General features: G+C 46.1%; 2 protein-coding genes across 7 annotated transcripts in view; one reads left to right on the forward strand and one right to left on the reverse strand.

Annotated features, from left to right (window-relative positions):
- LOC135896268 (carboxypeptidase N subunit 2-like) overlaps window positions 1–15,293 on the reverse strand; it is a 490,754-nt gene that overhangs the window by 402,715 nt on the left and 72,746 nt on the right. The gene's annotated exons all lie outside the window — the stretch shown is intronic.
- The window catches only part of LOC135896275 (uncharacterized), a 244,086-nt gene that overhangs the window by 226,259 nt on the left and 2,534 nt on the right, over window positions 1–15,293 (forward strand). For both annotated transcript variants that reach the window (XM_070536773.1, XM_070536772.1), the window contains exon 5: window positions 12,480–13,041. The gene's annotated coding sequence lies outside the window, so the exon portion shown is untranslated. The remainder of the gene's footprint in view (window positions 1–12,479; window positions 13,042–15,293) is intronic.

Here is a 15,293-nt window from a genome sequence, read left to right on the forward strand (position 1 = left end):
ATGAAGATGCATTGTTTTCCGTCGATGGGTATGCTGGAATCGCACATGGCTTCACGCGCAGAAGGCATTGCCATATATGCAGAGGAGGAGATGCATGTATGCTACTATACAACCTTAACTCGTAAGAGGAGAGGGGCACCGACTGTGGAGTTGTGTGTGCTGTACAAACGAAAGACGGAATTATAATATCCACTGTCTATATATATTCAGGCACACCCAACTGTGGTATTAAGAAGTTCATGACCACGCACTTTGCATTGGTTAGCCGCGATGACACTACCCTTGTGATCACCATTGGAGGCTTCAATGTGGGCATTTCAAAACCAGAAAAGAAATGGTTCACTAGCTTGTGCAACAAGAATTTGGTTTGAAGTGCTAGACCAATCGAAGTAACTCAATTAAGTAGCAACGGTCGTGCATAGATTCTACTTTGGCCAAAATTCTGTCGAAGGTTGTAACCGGGCCAACCCGCATATATCACAGTAACCACAAGGCTATCGTCACTACCATTACCAAATGGTGAAAATAAATACATGACCCCTTGTCTAATCCTGTCTGATGTGCTACAGCTTAACTGGTCATGCATCTCCACAGAGTGGAATGGCTCCTAATATATATTTTTTTCTTTGTGCGTTGGTTTCGCTTTCAGAAAGTGATAATGGTATAAAGGCAGTGCCATTCAATCTTGTCTCTGTGGATATAAATAAGATTCAAGTAAACTCTGTATCCGCGCCGTGCTTGCTTAGTGTGTGTGGTGTTGGGCTGCTAACCCTTAAATTAAATTAAATTATGGGGTTTTACGTGCCAAAACCACTTTCTGATTATGAGGCACGCCGTAGTGGGGGACTCCGGAAATTTCGACCACCTGGGGTTCTTTAACGTGCACCTAAATCTAAGTACACGGGTGTTTTCGAATTTCGCCCCCATCGAAATGCGGCCGCCGTGGCCGGGATTCGATCCCGCGACCTCGTGCTCAGTGCTAACCCTTACAAAAATGACTTTAGACTGTCTACAGAAAGTCTATAGACTTTTTATAGACGACCTTGCCTTTAATATAGAATCTATAGATTTGGACTTTTGTTGATGCAAAGTCTATAGACTGTCTATAGACAAAAGTCGATAAAGTTTCTATTTCTTTTTGTCTATGCGCAGTCTATAGACAGTGTATAGAAAAAAGTCGATATGGTGTTCGTTTCTTTTTTGTCTGCTTTCCCACAACAGACACCTATAGACAGAAGTCGATACTGCCTCTATTTATTTTTCTCTATCATTTGTCTATAGACTTTCTATAGACAAAAGTCGATAAGATTTTTATTTCGTTTTGTCTATTCGCAGTCTATAGACAGTCTATAGAAAAAAGTTGATACGGTGTTCCTTCCTTTTTTGTCTACTTGCTCTCTATACACTACATATAGACGAAAGTCTATACAGCCTCTATTTATTTTTCTCTGTTATTTGTCTATAGACTTCCTATAGACGAATGTCGATAAGAATTCTATTTCTTTTTGTCTACTCGCAGTCTATAGACAGTCTATAGAAAAAAGTCGATACAGTCTCTCTTTATTGTTGTTCATTCTTCGTCTTTAGACTGTCTATAGACGAGAGTCAATAAGGTGTATATTTCTTCTTGTCTATTCCCACTCTACGTAGTTCTTCAAACATCCGCAGACCGATGGTCTTACGAAGCAGCTTCTTCGAATAATAACAGACATGCTCTTCATATATGTTTCTGATAACCATCGTGACTGGGATACTGCTCGCCCGTTTGTCATATTAACGTGCAATTCATCACGCCACGACACTGCACGTTACTCGCCGTTTTATTTGTTGTGCGGCCGAGATTCAGTATTGCTTTTATACGAAGCATATTACGAGAGCTCAACCCAGCTCCTCAGGCGCGACGGTTTCGCCTTCAATGACCTTTGACCCCATGCCATACCACGTGACACCGTGACGTCACGACAGAGGAGAAACGGGGCTCCAACTCGCGGTGTCGCGGCGGTGTATAAGCAGCTGCGCTTGTTTCTAGGTGGCTTTGGTTCAACTCTTGCAAGATGGGCTGGGTGAGAATCGAACCAGGGTCTACGGAGTGTGAGACGGAGACGCTACCACTGAGCCACGAGTACGATGCTTCAAAGCGGTACAAAAGCGCCTCTAGTGAATGCGGTGTTGCCTTAGAAACGATGCGGTGTTGCCTTAGAAACGAGCTGTTTCTAAGGTTCAGGCGTGCGTCGCTTGCTCAGGCGCACATTTCGTTGCCGCGCCGAACGCTGCGTTGCTCGAGGCTCACCGCGTCCAATGCGGGGCGCGTAGTCGCTGCGCCGTAGCCCATTGTCTTACACCCCTTGGCGGGTCGACGGGAACGCTGTCGCGTTCCACTCTTGAAGGCGAAGCAGAGTAACGCATGAGTTGTTTCTTCGTCTAGCCGAACCAAATATAGCCAAGCAACAGCAGTTCACCAGGCTAAACAGTGGTTCAACACCTAAAATAAAGGCTAGTATGCTTCGGATCCTGGGCTTAACCTTTGCTAAGCCACAGCCATTTTTTAATACAATACTGTCTACCCCTCAAGAGTCCGTGTCTTAGTATACAAGCGATATCATTGCTCGAGCCCAAGAAACACGCCAAGTTGCTCACCATTGCCTTTGTGCTTCTCAGAACAAGAGTAAAAGCATTTGCGACAGTATTTACCGGGACGCCGATTATATTCTCGGGGATCTTGTCCCTCTTCGATCTCCCACCCGCCGTTTCGGCCTCTCGGAAAAACTTATATCCCGCTACTCCGGCGCTTACCGACTCCTTTGTCAGGTAACCTACGTAACCTACGGTATGTCTCCGGTCACACCTACTACTCGCTTCATCCAGACTTCCCATGACGTCTTTCAGGTCAGCCGCCTAAAACGCTACCAGTCCTTTTCTGCCTAAAAAGCAGCGGGACGGCGCCTCCACGCCAAGCGCAAATATGTTACGCAGCTCTGCACAAAGCTGAGGAACATGAGCACGAGCTTAGGTGTGGAGAAGTGAACGGTTTAATGACTAGCCTGCTTTGTCAATTACTGTAAAAAACTGTACATTCTGTAAATCAAAAAGTATGCGGTATTACGTGACAAGACCATGATCTAATTGTGAGGCATGGCGTAGTTGGGGAACTTGGAAATTTAGACCACCTGGGCATTCTTAACGTACACCTAAATCTAAGTACACGTGTGTCTTCGCATTTCGCCCCCATCGAACTGCGGCCGCTACAATGTATATGCGCTACTCGTCATGCTTCTTCTCTACAAATACAAGTTTAGACTAATACAAAAGTATTAGTCTAAACCTAACTTAACGGGAAGCTTTAGCTCCTACGTGGGAAATCATCAATCCTTTCTTCTTACGACGACTGCACCGCAATTCATGAGTTATGTTGAACTTAAAAGAAACAGTTAGAATTAGATTTCAGAAACCCAATTTTTATTTAGCTTCCAGTTTCCTAAATTCAAAAAAATTGCAAAATCTCAAGAAACAATACTCGAAGTATACGACTCTGTACCTCAGCAACTAAAGATGATGTCGGAATTCGCTAAGCTGCACGTAATATTTCATTTAATGCAGACAAAAATGATATATCATATGCCACCCTGAAATACACCACCAACTCCTGAATATGGTATTCGCAAAATCTTAACAGGCATTGTAACTTCACATAAGTTATAAATTCATACATCGAATTTGTGCGATTGAAATGCTCCAAGGGATGCAGTTTAGAGGGATGCGATATCCGTTTTCATCCGCACTAACGGATTTGTAAATTTCGTACTTCTTTTTCAAATTTGCCGATTTCGGATAATTCTTGTCAGCTATACCATGGCCTAGATCAAAATTATTATTGCAGCGATCACTGTGATCTAACGTTCTCTCTTGAATGCAACAATTCTCATTCATATCGGTTGAGCGATTTTCTGATAAAATCATTTATGCGTTTTACATGTATTTGAGCAGCCGGCATCGAAGAAGCGCCCGAGCTAAAGCTTCCTCTTATTGAATCACACTGGTTCTTAGAAAACACAAGAAAAATAACGCTGACTATACCGAAGCCCGCGGCCGCAGTTGTGCACAAATAAACAGAAAAACAACGAAGAAAGGGAACCCAACGCAAGCTTTGCGGGAGCTGTTATCTCGGCCAGACATCTAACCCGGAATGTCGACGAGCTGTCTGGCAAGGTGTCTAGAAAATCGTGGATTCATTGCAAGTCGAGCCAGTAGCAGGTTGTCTTCAAGATAACGCTGATACATAAGCGCGCTCGTTTCGAAGTGCCGAGGGCAAGCAACAGTCTCAGGGTGTGCTTCTTTTTATTGTGTTTTCTTTAGTTGTGCGTCATTGCATTTAGGTGCATGTTAAAGAACACCAGGTGGTCAAAATTTCCGGAGTCTCCCACTACGGCGTGCCTCATAATCAGAAAGTGGTTTTGGCACGTAAAACCCCATATATTAAATTGCGTCATTGCATACGTCACGGCGCGAATTTCAAATCTTTAAGGCTGATATGCCACGTGGTGGCGAAAAAAGAAACTAAACGCATGTCCAGAATTCCTGGGTATGGATGCCTCTGTGTTTCAATGTACGCTAGCAAATCCATCAAATAGCCACGTTTCGCATAACCTGCTCGTGGTAATAATTATAATGTCCTTAACAGTGCATTATTTCGATTATGTATCACGCTGCAAAAGCATTTCTGATTGTCACATGACAGCGCTCTTCGAGACGTCCGTTCAATTACGTTAGCATCGGCGCAAAATTATAATATTTCACGCTATTTTGACCTTCCTAGAACACCTCCGCAATACATCTTTGGTTTAAATTCATTTTCGAGAGGATTCAAATACGTGCCGCATAGATTAAATTACGTGACACCGGGATGAATTGCGTGGCACCTTGATTAATTTGACTGGCACTTGGATTAATTTGAGCTGGTCAAACCTGTATAGTAAAGGATACCTACGGATTAAAGTTTTGTCTTATGAAGGCAAAAGACAATAACAACATGGAAAGCATGGTGCAAATTAGCTGCTTTTAAAGTTAAATGCAAAAACTGCCTCCTCAGCACGTGTCGGTGTTAGAGAATATTATTTATTTACCTATGTATTTATTGTTATTTATTTATTATACACGGCAGACCCTTGGTTCCGAGCAGGTGTGCAGTTTCAATATTACCGACAAATGAAAAGGGCAGCATTAGAAACTGTTTCCAGATTAGCGTAATAGGACATAATACAAACATAAATAAAGAAACAGTAGCAACAGAGACTAAGCCTGAACCTTTCAATCCCAAATTGTGCCTAGAAAACAAAAATACTCATAGGTGTCTGATCTAGAGAAAACACAGCACCATTTTTCCTATCAGCACATAAAAACGGTTGGACAGTCACGTGAAATTTCGGCAAGTTTGCTGAGAATACCAAACGCACGCAAAAAAAATCAAATTCGTTGGTTCAGAGGGAAGTCAGCCAAATGGGGACATTTCAGAAAATGGTCCGAATGCTATAACCAATAATACGCCGCCATGTTACCATGCATTGCCAAGCAGAAATTTGGGTGCCTCGTTTTTGTGTGAGAAGCTTTTAAAAACGTTCGTGCCCGTATTTCTCAGTGCTGGCATCGCGCATAACTTTTAATACCTGTAGCCAAGGGAGAGTCGGAAACGCGCGCGATAGGAGAATACATAGAAAGGCAGGGATGTTAACCGAATAGTTGTGTCTGGTTCGCTACTCTGCGGAGGGAGAGGTAGTAGGCAGAACACAAGATTAAAAGACAGAGGGTACAAAAACATCAAAGAGAGCACAACACATGCGCTAAATCAAAGGACGGTGAAGCGCCAGAAATGCAAAGAAGCAGGAAACTTGCAACCTCTAACAAATGAAGGCTGAATGTTACGCGCTATTGCGCTATGTTACCTTACGGTAATGAACTCAAACTCGAATGCTTCACGTGCATAAGGAATGTCAACACTTTCAAACGGTGATAATGCGTCCATCTGTTATTGATCCTTTTGCACATAATTTTAATCTGGATGCAGCTGGGACAGGGGACATAAAAGGGCTTACTATGACAACTTGAAAAGAAGACGGCGAGCGAGCGTGGTGAAAAAAGTCTTGCCTTGGCACTGGAAGACAAAGCGTGAACTAGCAACATTGTAAAATTTGTACGTCACCGAACGGTGGCTCGACGTGTTAGTAGAGAAATACCAGCCTGTGGAATTCTGAGGCTGAGCAGAACGCGGCATTTTACCAAACGGTAACGCCACCCTACAAAGATCTCGTGTGACGAAACCATGTTAGATGATCAGTGATAGTAGAGCCTTAACAAGTGTGCTTGTGAGCATGCATAATTAAATGACTGTCAAATTTGTAGTCCAAACGCAGTAAGTTTTTTCTACTGGTGACCTGAAGCAGAGCAAGTTTGTCATTTAATTCCATGGATCAAGCCTGGCGCCACTCTTGAACTGGGTTAAGGTTCATCTTTAGGCAGTGTTGGTCTCTCGGTGAAGTGATAGGTTTGAGGAGAATCCAGTCATCTGAAAATTACTTGACTCCTACTGATAAGGTGTTCGTAATGGGAACATCGCGAACAAGACGACGACGGCGTGAAAGGACACAGGACGAGCGCCGACTCACAACTACGTTTTTCTGGGATAGCCATCAAAACGTCCAGATATGTTGATAATTTTTTGGTTTTATTTGGCAAAGATGACTCTACCAACAAGGTGGATGAAATAATGGGTATTTTTAGTGAGCTTGGTCAGGGTTTGAGGTTCACCTCGGAGCAACCAAAAGAAGATGAACTACAATCCTTTGACCTTATACTACGTCTTCTGGACGATCATGTCTGTTGAAAAAAGTTCCCCCGTTCTGCCAAGCCCCTGTTGAACTTCGCCGTAGGTCATTATAAAGTAGTAAAAAATGCCATTTGTGTCTCCATACTTCGCGCCGTCCTGGTAAAAACATGTGGGAATGCGATGAGTGAAGCCTATGCACGTCAGGTAGTCAGACTGGAGGAAGCTGGGTACCCGCATAGCTTAACAATGGGCAGCTCTGAGAAATGAACTAAATGGGTAAAAACCCCGAGGAGGCAGGAGGCCGAAGGAACTCGCAGGAAGAAGAACGTGGTAGTTGTACCCTATGCACATCGCCAATCTCATGGCTTGGAGATGGCTGCAAATCGTTATGGGGTGCAGGTTGCCTTTTCGGCTCCTGGAAAATTGAGCGCTATTTGTCCGGCGGCCGATAGGCGAGAAAGAGGAGCAGAACGCAATCCTAACGTACGGTGCAAAGTGAAACATGTTAAGAAGTATGTATGCTGCACTACCAATGTGGTATACTCTTTCCCGCTCAAGTGTGGGCGAGTGTACATAGGGCTAACCGGCCGGTGCAGAAATGTAAGACTTAGAGAGCATGAATTGGCCTTGGACAAGAATGATTATGCGCATGTCTCTGCCCATTGCCAGCAATGTAAGTGTAAGCCTCCGCTCAAAAAGACAAAAATTTAGTTTTAACATACTGATGCATCCACCAGATTAGTCGTGGAAGCAGCCCACATTGCGCGAAAGGGCACGTGAAGCATTAGCCAGCCTTCGATCGCGCTTTCTCAGCAGGAATTAACGTACCTAGATAGCTCGATACGGTAACAGATGCCCTCTATACACGTGGCCCGGTTGTGCGTTCTTCAATTGACCATGTGATCGCCTGTGTCGCTTATATACATGATGTGTGTTTCAGTAAACGTAGTTGTGAGTCGGCACTCGTCCTGTGTCCTTTCACTCCATCGTCGTCTTGTTCGCGCTGTTCCCACCATGAATGTATACCAACTCACCCAACTTTCCTCTTTAGTACATGATACACGACTAATCTGTAACTGTGGTGATAATATACATGTAGATAAGGGACGCGTCTGGGCAAAGAACACTGCCCTGGGGAACCCCGGATGATACCAGGAGGGCTCCAAAGAGCAGTTCTTCCCCTGAAAAAAAGTGAAATCGATGATAAACGTAAGAGTCAATCCATTTGAACAGGCGTTTATTGAAAAGTAAGCTCGCACAGGTTGAGTACAAGTTCAATGTGCAAAACAGGATCAAATGCCTTATATAAATATGAAAATGAATACATTTTTACGCCTAGCTGTATTAACTGTAACTGACAATTCATGAATTGTATCTAGTTACAAGGAGGTAAAGAAACCTTTTCTATGGCGCAAATACTCCGCCTATCCTCGTCCAAAGCCGGTAGACTAATTCTAAGTGAAGCTAATGTCTCCCCATCTCCCTATCTCGAGCACGCTGTTACCCTACCGAGTGAAATTAGAGACAACTACAGAGTCTCACCGTTTCCCAGAAACGTCCACCCACTATACAACGTGGGTAGGCGCCGGGCCCGCACCCGCGCGATTCTCGACCGCACCGACGCGGATCGTGAAGCCACCGCATTTGTGGACGCGGCCCAGTACGGCAATACATCAACATTCGCGATAGCAGTTGTGGACGGCAACCGAACGTTACGGTCATCGGCATCGGTTATATCGACCACCAGCGCTAAAGCCGAACAGATAGCCGTAGCCATCGCCATGGCAGACCCCACATTTGCCGATGTCCTCACGGATTCGCGTGCTGCAATTCGGGCTTACGAAAGCGGCAACGTATGGAAAGAGGTAGCGCATATACTACTAGCAAGCTCAAAAGAGTGCAAACGATGCCTCTCCTGGTTCCCCGCTCACATGGGGAAGATTTCCACCCGCAAAAACCCAACCTCAATGAAACGGCCCACGACCGTGCGCGAGAACTTGCCCGCCGCGACGGTCCCACGGCCTCCGAGGGGCTGGACATTCAGTTTAATTACCCGCTACTCACTTACCAAGAAATCACCTCACACTATCGAAAAGGCAGAATGAAATACCCGCTCCCGCACGCCAAGCTCGAGCGCGCGCAGGCGGCCGCGTTTCGAATGCTGCAAACGGACTCGTATCCGTCACGAGGCCTATTAAGCCACTACAATTCAGAAATCCCGGCAAATTGCCCAGACTGCCCAGAACCCTATTGCTGAATCTCGCACGTGCTTTGGCAATGTGCCGCGTTACCAGAGGGCCCTCTCTCCAGTGAGCCCGAATGGGAAGAAGTCCTCGAAAGCCCGGACCTCAAACTCCAACTCAAGGCCGTCCAGAGGGCCCAAGAACTGGCGGAGCGTCACCACGTTCCCGTCCCGACTTGGGCGTCGCCTACTGTTTCGGCCCAACGAGCTCCCCGCGTGCGGTCTCCAACGGCTTAGACCCCTCAGGATCTCAATAAAGTTCTTGACTGACTGACTGACTAGCCCGGTTGGAACTAGACAAGAAATAAGTTTTGCTGCCAAATATACAGTGAATAAAACTGTTCCATAGCTCGGAGACAGGATGTTAATAAAGTTCGTCGGTACTTAACAGCATTACGTCGATCAAGGAGCCAATCAATCCGAACGAAAGCCTTCGTAAAGCATATTCCGAACACAAAGGTTAGTATATGTCATATTGGGTCGGCATAGTGGTGCGGGCAAGCGTTCGTTATTTCATCTAAATCAACGGAACTACTTTTCAGTATAAGTGTCACATGTAGAACGCCTTCATAGCTTATAACATCCGCAGAAAGAGTTGGAGAATGTGACAGTTCGCTTAGCCAATGAAAATACGAATTTATCAGCATTTTGCTTACGCTTTTTCGCACATGTTGCCGCTACAAAAAACGACGCTTCAAGTGCATGCAATTTCGCACGAGTTTTCAGCTATCTCGATACAGGAAGCGGGCGTAGCACGCGCAATAGAGTGGCAACGACACCCTGGACCTTATAGTGTCAGTTCCAGTTAAGGTCAGGTAATTCATACTATTTTTTATCACTACTTCTCTAGCAGTCACAGGGTGTCTTTCGGATGACTGAACTTAAATTTCTTGCTTTAAATTCGGAGAGGAGCACTTCGCGAACAATTACTGGCATATTTCTCTTACACGAATTTGCTGCGAACTGCTCGAACATATTGTTACGCGAAGGAGTCAGTAAGACGAGCAACTATTTACAGGTTATATTTACAACAGCGGTTGTAGCGCTGGCCGATTAGATTCACCGCGCGAGCTGTTAAGAACGGCCAGCTGCAGTGAAAGTTTGCCACCCAGTTACAACTATGGCGGCAACATTCCGGCGCTGTTAAGAACGGCCAGCTGCAGTGCAAGTTTGCCACTCAGCTACAACTATGGCGTCAACATTCCGGGAGCGTCGCCGCCAACTTCTAGCCACAGCGTGACTAAATCGACTTTGTGTCGGGGAACAATACGGGCATTCCCCACTCTCCGTCGCTTCAGCTAGGATGCGTTCGATGAAGCAGGCTTTGTGCTGAAACCACCACCAACCTCTAGCCTCATCGCCGTTGTGACGGAACGAGTAAGGAATAACTATTGTTCCCAAACTCCCAAACGCGCTACCCGGAACGGCTCCGAGTTCTACGGGGCCCCTCTGAGGTCGGCTCCGGACCTTCGACACCTCTGTGCATTTGTGTGTGTAGACCGTCCTGCGGGGAGGCGGCTAGTTTGCGATGACGAAATGAACGTTCGCATCACCTTGTATCTATTAAAGTTTCGCATCCATCCATCCATCCATCACCTTGTATCGGGAGAGGACTGAGTGTTTAAAAACCACTGTTGTGCGGCTGCTCAGGACACGCTCTCTCAAGCAGTCATGTTAGACTGATGTACTTTCTCAAACAGTCATGTTAGACTCATATAAATGCTGTAAATAAACCCATATTCCTCGTTCTCGATGAGGCGCACTCCCTCCCTTCGTCAACGTCCTCAGCGTGGATACGTTGGGCGACGGCATGGGCCAGCTACCTTCTAATTCATGCCGGACTCCAATCTTGACAACGGATCACAAGCGATGGGATTGAGCCCCCAATCCTGACAGAGCCCAGTTCTTCCTATTTTTTCCTCGAGTGATGGCGCCCACGCGCATTGTTCAAACAATCAAAGATCACACGCGTGTAGCATAATCCCTCAGCGGCAGAAGCGACGTCCGAGCGTCTAAAGGTCATAACTGGGGGGGGGGGGGGTTGGTACTGCTTCAGTCGTGTAACGTGAACGATATATCACTGAACTAGGAAGCAGATGGTGCGTCAGGGGCGATCTCGTAGGTGACGGGGGTCACGGCGCGAAGCACTCGGTATGGGCCTGTGCAACGACACAGCAGTTTTTCTGATAGGCCGACCTGACGCGACGGATACCATAGAAGCACCAAAGAACCAGGCGGGAAGTGCACGACTCGGTGTCGCCAGTCGTACAAACGCCTTTGACTCTGTTGAGATTTCAGAAGGCGGTCACGGGCAATTTCCTTTGCGTGGGCACAGCGGGCGATGGCGTCAAGTGCATATTAACTGGCCGGTGCCGCGTGAACAGGGAGCATTGTATCGAGGGGCAGTGCTGGCTCTCGGCCGAACATAAGGGAAAATAGGGGGGAATAACCGGCGGTGTCATGGCGCGAGAAATTATAAGCAAGTGTGACAAACGGTAGAGCGAGGTCCCAATCAGTGCGGTCTGAAGAGACATATTTCGCTAGCATGTCTGTGAGAGTGCGATTTAGACACTCCATGAGGGCATTTGTTTGCGGATGGTATGACGTGGACAGCTTGTACTTAGAGCTTCCTCTTCTTTCAGACGTTCGCCCCGAACAACCGAACACCCTCTGCACCACAGCATTTGTTCGCTTACCTCCAAAAGCCCTAACCTTCGTCGAATTGGCCTCAATGGCAATCATGGCTGATGGAGACTATGTCGTCGCACCTATTTGTGATGTCCTTCTTGCACGCGACATCCCTGTGCCACACTTCGTCATAACCCTCACCTCTAATCGGATGCGTCTCCCCGTTGTTAATTTTGGCTTCACGAAGCAAGTATTTTTTGAATGCATAGCGGTAGCCACGCTCCGGTCAGTGACAGACGACCACGTCACTGCTTTTGCAGCCGACGCGTCTCCAGATCCTCCTGATTACCCACAGGATGTCTTGAACTTGGACGGCCCATTACGTCCCATGGTCGCTTCGGACCTCGCACCAGACCAAGCAGCCGTCCTGTATCGCCTTTTGCTTTCCTACCGCGACATATTTGACGTTGACAATCGACTACTTGGTCAGACGTCCCTTGTTAAGCATCGGATAAACACTGGTGATGCAGTTCCCATTCACCGCCGACCATATCGCGTGTCCACGGCAGAGCGGCAAGTGATTCAGCAGGAAGTAAACAGGATGCTCGCCAGAGGTATTGCTGGGCCCTCGTCGAGTCCTTGGGCGTCGCCGGTCGTGCTCGTCAAAAAGAAAGAAGGCTTGTGGCATTTCTGCGTTGATTACGCCGCACCTCCAACACAATGTTGCGTGAAGGACGAATCAGTAAGACGAGCAACTATTTACAGGTTATCTATCTATCTATCTATTTATAGGTTATCTATCTATCTACGAAACTTCGCCACGTGCACTTGGACCACAACTAGAACACCGATACCGCGTCACTGCTTCCATGATGCCAATCCTTCGCTGTTTTGGGACGCGTCACTTGAGGCGCCACCTATTCACGTGACGTCGACGCGTCGGTGTATAAAGGAGCAGCTCCAGACGTATACTTTCAGTGGGCACGGCGGACCATCGACAAGCATGTGGCTTAAACCGTTCTGCTACCTCGTGCAGGTGCTTGCTCATGGCCTGGCCGGATCAACGATACTACAACTGCCGCAGCCTGACCTGTCTTCAAGAAATCCAATCGACCATCCCTACCTACGAAACTTCGCCACGTGCACTTGGACCCCAACTAGAACACCGATACCACGTCACTGCTTCCATGATGCCAATCCTTCGCTGTTTTGGGACGCGTCACTTGAGGCGCCACCTATTCACGTGACGTCGACGCGTCGGTGTATAAAGGAGCAGCTCCAGACGTATACTTTCAGTGGGCACGGCGGACCATCGACAAGCATGTGGCTTAAACCGTTCTGCTACCTCGTGCAGGTTAGTAACTGCTATAGTACGATGAGAAGTGATTGTCGCGGTCTTTTGGTCTTGCCGTGCCCCCTACGGTGTGCTTCTATTGTCCATGATGTGTACTGCGTGTGCTTGCTGTTGATGTGCGGCGACAGTGAGTTAAATCCCGGCCCCACTGACGGTAGTGGGGCTTCTATCGAATCCATGCTGAAAGAGTTGCTGTCTGGTCAGAACAAGTTGGCAGCGGACGTGAGTGCGCTCAGGGAGCAACAGAATAAGGTGGAAAACGTTATAGCTGATTGGGGAGCCAGATTCATTGAATTAGAAAAACGAGCCTTGAGTGTAGATGACCTTGAGCGTACAGTGAAATCACTGCAGGCAAAGTTGACTGATCTGGAGGATAGGAGCAGGAGATCCAATCTGGTAGTCTTTGGCATTCCGGAGGATGCCGGCGAAAGTGAGCCTATTCTTAAAAATAAAGTTCTTGATGAGGTGTTCTCTGCAAAGCTTGCTGTTCCTTGCAAATCCGTCGGCCGAATTCATCGTCTTGGTAGCAAAGGTAGCAAGAGACTAGTCATAATTTACTTCCAGGATTTTACCGAAAAACAGCTTGTCTTAAAAAGTGCGTACAAATTAAAGGGTAGTCGAATATCAATTCAAAACGATTACTCGCGCAGCACACTAAGAAAACGTAAACTTTTGTGGGATAGTGCTAAAACTGAAAGAGAACAAGGCAAGAAAGTTCGCTTAATTAACGATAAGATGCGTGTTAACCATGAGCTTTTCGCATGGGATGACAGTAAGAACTTGAGGATCAAAACTGACGACCATGTAAATACTTCGAAAAATGACTGACTTGCCTCCGCTTACACTTCGCCTGGCGCTAAAGAACTGCTAATTTTAAACATTAACGCCTGAAGTGTCGTTAATAAATCGGAAAGCCTTGAGGCAACTATCATGGGTTACAATCCCCATGTGGTTGTGATAACAGAAACGTGGTTGCATGACAATATTGAAGATGCTGTTGTGTTTCCCCCATCTTATCGAGCATATCGCCGTGACAGGTGTACTAGAGGGGGCGGGGTGGCGGTTTTGGTAAAAGAAACTGTATCCGCTACTCTGTTATGTCAGGCCGGTAACTTGGAATCTGTTACAATAAAGCTTACTTGCTGGGATAAATCATTCTTGTTATTTGCAGTTTATCGAGCACCTGACTCGCCCCCAGAACTCTTTCGTGATCTTTTTGCACGCATGGTTTCATTCACAAGCGATAAAACACTACTTATAGGCGACTTTACCCTACCAGATATTGATTGGGAGAACGAGTTTCTCTGCGCCGGCATTAATTCACACTTAGGTTACTTGCATGACATCATTCTGTCTCACAATCTACAACAGGTTGTGAGACAGCCAACGCGCACCTATGGCACATCAGCAACCATACTTGACCTCGTTTTTGTAAGTCGTTCATTAGAAAACTTTCTTGTCTCGGTTGAGCCTGGAATTTCTGATCATAGTCTGGTATATTTTTCTTGTTCTTTGGAAGTGCTTAATACCAAAAAGATTGAAACAACCACTGTTAAAGATTTTTCTCGTGCCAGAGGCGAAAGTGTCTTGGATTATCTTGAAGGATGCCTTGATAACTTTCACACTAACAATGTTACTGTGCTTTGGGATAAATTTAAAGAAATTATCACTCACTGACTTAGCAACTTTATTCCTAATAAAACTAAAAAAACATCCAAGACTACTCCCTGGATAACGAGAAACATCTTGCACCTTAAAAGAAAAGTTAAGCGCTTGAGACGACGATGTGCCTCACGTGTTTCAATTCACGACATCCAAAATAAGCTCAACCAAGAAGTACGGCAAGCTAAGCGCTGGTATTTTCACCATACATTGCCAAATTTTATTCAAACGGCAGCCCAAAAATTTTGGGCTTTTTTAAGCGCAAAAACTAAACCAATTGACCAAATTGTTCACGAGGGCCATGTCATTGTCGAAAAACAACGTATCGCGGAGCACTTCAATAATTATTTTCAGAGTGTTTTTTTCAAATTTCGATGGTGTTATAAACCTTAACCTCATGTCATGTAACTCGACCTCTGATATTGTTTCGCAACCTGGTGTTGTGTCGATGCTGCTGAACCTCAAAACTAAATCATCTCCAAGACCAGACAACATACCGAAAGCGTTTTTGCGCAGATATGCTGAAGCGTTAGTCCCTTTTCTTGTCGTTATCTTCCGTTGCTCGTTATCTTCGGCTAATCTTCCTACAG

Source organism: Dermacentor albipictus, chromosome 4 (assembly GCF_038994185.2).
Source record: "Dermacentor albipictus isolate Rhodes 1998 colony chromosome 4, USDA_Dalb.pri_finalv2, whole genome shotgun sequence".
NCBI lineage: Eukaryota > Metazoa > Arthropoda > Arachnida > Ixodida > Ixodidae > Dermacentor > Dermacentor albipictus.